This window comes from Suncus etruscus, chromosome 2 (assembly GCF_024139225.1).
Source record: "Suncus etruscus isolate mSunEtr1 chromosome 2, mSunEtr1.pri.cur, whole genome shotgun sequence".
NCBI lineage: Eukaryota > Metazoa > Chordata > Mammalia > Eulipotyphla > Soricidae > Suncus > Suncus etruscus.
Window position 1 is genome coordinate 17,779,667 of NC_064849.1, and position 6,677 is coordinate 17,786,343.

The following is a 6,677-nucleotide window of genomic DNA, read 5'->3' on the forward strand; positions in this document are numbered from 1 at the left end:
CACCCATGCTCTTATTTGAACACACATCTTTTTTTTTTTGAACACACATCTTGCTTGCTTGTTTCTATGTATCTTTACTTGCCTGTTCCATTCTGAATAAAACTGTGTTCTTTCTTGGACATACATTTCATCCTATCTCTTCCCTCATATCTTTCTAAATAAGTTTTCATAAAACTACTTTGCTTCACACACATACAAAAAATGCAAAAGAGCATCTTCAGAGAAACATTCTTCTTGTTTCTTTTGGGAAATGAGTGAAAAGAGAAGAAAAATAATAAAATTATTTAACAACTACAACAGCCCAGAAATCAACCAATCAAAATGTTCACCAGCCTATAGGCCTAGAGCAGAGTCCAGTGCTGTGACCAACAGCTATTTTTCTAAATGCCAGGAACAAAAGGGGGTCCATGTCAATATGAGAAGATCACATCCATGTGCCTCAAATAAATAACCTATGAGAAACAATCACCCCAACTGGAGTTCCGGAGATAGTAGAAGAAATAGCTCCCAAGTTTCTTGTTAGCATGCATATAGAAACCCCTATAATCAGCATGGCATCTAGTTACCTCTTTAGACCACAGGACTTAAATTTTTTCTTGATGTTCATCTTATAAAATATATCTGTAGCTTCTATGTAAGTGGAGGAAATGAATAACTGTGTGAGTTTGAGGATATGGTTATAACCACTCTTTTTCATATCATCTCTTAGTGTAACTTTGGAAATTTGTGTATAAACTCTTCTGGTTGGGACCAGAATATTTTTTTCCAAAATCAACCAGCCCATTTATAACTTTCCAATAAAGATATTAAGAGTTATATTCCCTAAAGAAATAAAAAACACATATCTGTGGGCATTATTCTTCACTACTTAGAACAATGATCATGAATAATTTACCATATTCACTAGATGCATTATGCATGACTATAAATGCTTCCAAATGGTTTCATCAATATATCAATAAATCATGTCTGTACTTTGGAAATTCTCCACAGGTATTAATTAGTGAAATTATTTGGCTACAAATAAAAATTCAGAAATTAGCCTTATTTTGAACACAAAATTATTTTTCTAAAGCTTTGAGAGAAGAACTATATTGGCTTATAAATGTCCTTCCAGGTCTAAGTATTTTTATTAAAACAAACACAAACACACAATACACACATGCACATCAATGATGGGAGGGAGAGGAGACTGGTACAGAGACAAAAAAAAATGTTTGTTTCATTAATATTTTTAAATTTGTATAAAAATGATCAATAAACTAGTGGTCATTTATACATTTTTGAAATGTCTGAATTTCTTTATAAGAGATTCATGCATCTTTTATATGTCTCATATTCAAACAATGATTAAAATAAAGTAGAGATTTATATAGAGATGTTGAGTCTGTTTATTTGATTTTAATGATTGATATGTGGAAATAAAGCAGCCAAACTTTAATCTTAATTCTATTTGTTGCTTTGAAATACAATTCTGAGAGGCTGGAGAAATAGCACTGTGGTAGGGCATTTGCCTTACATGCAGCCAACTCGAGACAAACCCGGGTTCAATTCCCAGCATCTCATATGGTCTCCAGAGCCTGCCAGGAGTGATTTCTGAGCGAAGAGCCAGGAATAACCCCTGAGTGCCCCCGGGTATGACCCAATCCCCCCCCCAAAAAAAGAAGAAGAAAAGAAATATAATTCTGAACAAATTATTTTCAGTTTCTTAGTGCGATATTCCCATATGTAAAATGAGCATAATAGTGATCCCTGAAGGAACCGTTAATATTAGATAAAATAATGTTATGGTAAGTAACTAATTCTGGTTCAGAATGCTCATTAAATGTTGCCTTTAAACAATAAGTTTTCTAAATACAAATCTTTATAAAAAGTATATGATACTGATTGTTGTGTATGTAAATATCTTAGGGGATTATTATGTTACTGACCCTACCCTGATCAGTGATTGTGCCCTAGATGGCATACCCATCAGCAATGAATGAGAATTCCTTTTTCCTACATTTCCACCAGCACTAATTTTTCTTGTTTTTTATGATATGACCAGTTCTCTGTGGTGTGAGATGGTACCTCATTGTTAGTTGATTCACTTCTCCCTGTTAGTGATGTGGAACATTATTTCATGTGCCTTTTGGCCATTTATATTTCTTCTTTGAGGAAGTGCCTTTATTTATTCTCCCCACTTTTTCAGGGGTTTAGATGTTTTGTTCTTAAGTTATGTCAGTACCTTGTATATATCTTAGATATTAGCCCCTTATTTGATAGGTATTGGATGAATAGTTTCTACCACTCTGTGGGTGGCCTTTGTATCCTAGTCACTATTTCCTTTGAAGTGTAGAAGCTTCTCAATTTAATATAATCTCATTTGTTTATCTCTGCTTCCACTTGTTTGGACAATGTTGTTTCCTTTAAAGATACTTTTAATCTCAGTGTCATGGGGTGTTTCACTTATGTGTTGTTCTATATACCTTATGGTTCCTGGTCTGATATCAAGGTCTTTACTCCATTTAAATTTGACCTTTTTTGCATGGTATTAGATGGAGGTTTGAGTTCACTTTTTTGCATATGGCTGATCAGTTGTCCCAACACCATTTTTGAAGAGGCTTTCTTTGCTTCATTTTGCATTTCTTGCCCTTTTATCAAAGATTAATGGAAAATAATATGGAGATTCCTCAAAAAACTGAAAATTGAGCTCCCATAATATCCAGCTATACCACTTCTAGGGATATGCTCTGGGAACACAAAAAGACAATACAAAAATGCCTTCTACATGCCTATATTCATTGCAGCATTATTTATAATAGCCAAAATATGAAAACAACCCAGATACCTGACAACAGATGAATGGCTAAAGAAATTGTGGTACATATACATAAAAGAATACTATGCGGTTATCAGGAAAAAATGAAGTCGGAAATTTTTCTATACATGGATGGACATGAAAATTATTGTGCTAAGCAAAATAAATCACTCAGAAATATAGACTATCTTTCTGAGAAAAACAGACAGAATAGTTTCACTCATCTGTGGGATTTAAGAAAAATAAAAGACAGTATAATAATAATACCCAGAGAAAATAGAAATAAGTGGTGGAAGAACCAGCTCATGATATGAAGCTTACCACAAAGAGAATGAGTGCAGTTAGAGAAATAATTGTACTAACAACTATCATATAATACCCAGAGAAAATCGAAGTGCTGAAGGACCAGCTCATGGTCTGAAGCTTACCACAAAGAGAATAAGTGCAGTTAGAAAAATAATTGTACTAACAACTATCATGACAATGGCAGTGGGTAAAAGAATCAGAATACCTGTCTCTAATACAGGCAGGGTTTGGGGGAGGAGGAAGATAGAGGACATTGGTGGTGGGAAGGTTGCACTGGTGAGGGGGGGCATACTTTTTATGACAGAAACCCAACTACAAGCATGTTTGTAACCATGATATTTAAATAAATATCTTATTTTTTTAAGTATATGATGCTCAGAATACTGAAGATATGCTTTTTCCTCTGTGAATAATGAAAGGAAAGCAATATCAGAACATGGGAAATATTTTGACCAAATGCAAAATGTTTAATCTATTTATAACAATTTCATATAACTTTCTCAGTAACTCTAATTTCTACCAATTGTAGAATATTTAAATTTCTCATAATGTGTCATTTTGTGTTATTATTCCAGATTTTTATGTAAGTTTTCTGATAAAAATTTACTTTGTACCAAACTATTGATTGTCTTACAAAGGGTCAGTAGCTTTTCAAGGATCAGTTTTTTGTTTGTTTGTTTGTTTGTTAACTAAAATCTTTATATAAACACTGTGAATACATCAAGGATTAATTTGAATACTCCCTCCTTTCTCTCACCTATTCTTTAGAATTGCTTATTTTCTTCTTTAACTGAAAGTACTGGTAGATTGCTTATAGTTATTTAGCCTGTTTTAAAGTTATTTTGTTCATATATAAATTTCTTTATCTGTTCCATACATATATTGAAAATAAAAATAAGTTGTTATTTTTCAGAATCAAAACACATTATAGGTTTCTCTTTTTCCCAATTGGCACCCCAAAAAGCTGTAGCAAAGGAGAGTGGGTGCTCTTGAAACCAATAAGCTGCAGGATGGTTGGAATCTTCACATGTCTCACAGAATCTTCACTAAAAAGGGAAGTTAAGCAATAGGGAGAAAACATTTTTAAAGATCATGCTGCCTTCCCAGATTGGTGAGGTCACTGTGCTCTCATGTTACAGAAGTTTCAATATAAAATAAGCATTTCAAGATTTTTCCTGTACTAGCCAGTGGAAATCAATAAAATAGCATTTTTAGGGATAACAAACTCAGACCCAGGAAAGGGTGATAATGCAAGGTTCAGCGGGCTAAAATCAGTGACAACAAAAATTGTTTTCTTTTTTTTCTTTCAATGAGACAGGAGAGCAAATGCAGTAAGTTTCAACCTCAGGTATGCATGAGTCATTTTGTTGGCAAATTGAAGGTAAATGCTATATAGGCCTCACCATCTTAATTTGTTTGTGTCTGTTAAGATTATTAAAATCCAGTCAACCAAACAAAAATAAAATTGTCCAAGAGTGGGGTTGGAGTGCTGGCGCAAGCAGTAGGCTGTGTGCTTGCATGCGCTAACCTAGGATAGAGTGTGGTTTGATCTCCCAGCTTCCATATGGTCCCCTGAGCCAGGAGTGATTTCTGAGTGCATAGCCAGGAGTAACCCCTGAGCATCACTAGGTGTGGCCAAAAAGCAAAAAAAAAAAAAAAAAGTTCAAGATATCTTAAAAGTGAAAACCTGAAGAGCACTTACTTGCATGGGAGCTGGGTGAGGAGGTAGGGGATGCTAATGGCTAATCCTATAGTGAAGTCAAGTTTCATTTAATTTGGAAATTTGGCTGGAAATTTATATACAGTTGCCAATAGTGAAGTGATTCTCTGTGTTGTGTGGCTCTCAGTAAGCAGGCTCATTCATTTTTGCCTTCTCTATGAAGAGGCCAAAATGTAATCAGCTGAAAAGCTACTTCCCCAGAGTAAAAAAGAATTATAATGCTGCTTCTAAAGTCTAACATAGGGTCTAAGAGTACAGATGGCTGACCCCAAATCCCAGCACCCATAAATTTCCCAAAATCCCTCCAGAACTTAGCAATGAGGCAGAAATAAGTCCAGAGCTTTTTATTATAACAAGATTCCTAAAGTGGCTTTCTGTTTCAGGCCCCAACTAGTCTATTTGCCTGCTGGTATCTTTTCTCTGAGTGGAAAACTGTGGTTGAAGTTTCCTAAACCTGTTTTACTCTCTTCAACTTTGTGTGGACTATTTCCTGTATCAGTGTCTGCTTCCAGACCTGCTTCCACTACAGAAAATTTGGTTTATGGAGTGAAATCTGGCTACCAGAAGGGCCAGGCAGAAAGGTGGCTCCTTTGTCTGTGAATAAGGGACAGGTCTGCCCCTGCTGTGAGATTGGTGACTGGGAGAGTCTGAGGGGACATGTCGGCTTTATGTATTTCTCTTCTTTTTATCTCCTGCAGCTCTCATGAGAGGGTCAGGAAGGACCCAGCAAAAATTGTCTCCTGCTGGTGCTCAGGCCAAAAGGCTAAGAAAAGGTGAGTGAAAACCAGCTACCAGAGGCACCAGGCAAAGAAGTGACTCCTTTGTGAATGCGGGATGGGTCTGTCCTGCTGTGAGATTGGCAATTGGGAGAAACTGAGGGGAACCTATTGGCTTTGTGTGTTTCTCTTCTCTTCTGCCTCCTGAAAATCTCCTGAGAAGGCCAGGAAGGGCCCAACAAAAACTGTCTCATGGAGGCTCCAGAAGAGCACGGCTACTCAACTTTGCTTTTTCTAACTCTTGAGCCCCACCATAACACGCAGAAAAAAATCACACTACAAACGTGACAATAGGAAAACCTCGCAGGCAAACACCAAACACAGAGAATGAAACTCAGACCTAAAAAATACCAACCATCTGATAAATCTCTCAGATACAGAGTTTAGAATAGATATATGAAGGATAGTCATGGAAATCAAAGAAAGTATAGCTCTAGCTGAATAAAACACAAAGATAGATATCAGAAAACTCAAACTGAAATAACAGATCTGAAATACATGGTAGCATAACTGAAAACCTCAATGGAAAGCCTCTCTAACAGGGTAGCAGCAGCCAAGGACAGAATCAGTGAACTAAAGATGAAATGCAGAACAACTCCATACAGAAGATATTGGAAAAGTACCTTAAGGCAAATGCTCAGACAATGGAAAAGTAATCAAAGAATGTGAACAGATGAAAATAAAAGTCTTTAATAAACTCAACAGAAACAACATAAGAATCATTGGAGTCCCAGAGGCCCAGGAAAAAAATCCTCAGGAAGAATAAACAGTCAAAGACATCATCACGGAGAAACTCGTGAGATAAAGACTGCATGCAATCAAATCCTGAATGCTGAAGAGTACCAGCTAAAAGAGACCCTAAGAAAAACAACCCAAGACACATCCTAGTCACAATGACGAATCCCATTGATAGAGATAGAATATGGAAAGCAGCAAGATCAAAAAGGGAAATTACATTCAAAGGAACATCCTTAAGATTTACAGCAGACATGTCACAAGAAACTCTCAAGGACAGAAGACAATGGTGGAATATTGTGACAAGACTAAATGAAATGGGGGCTTCACCTAGAATACT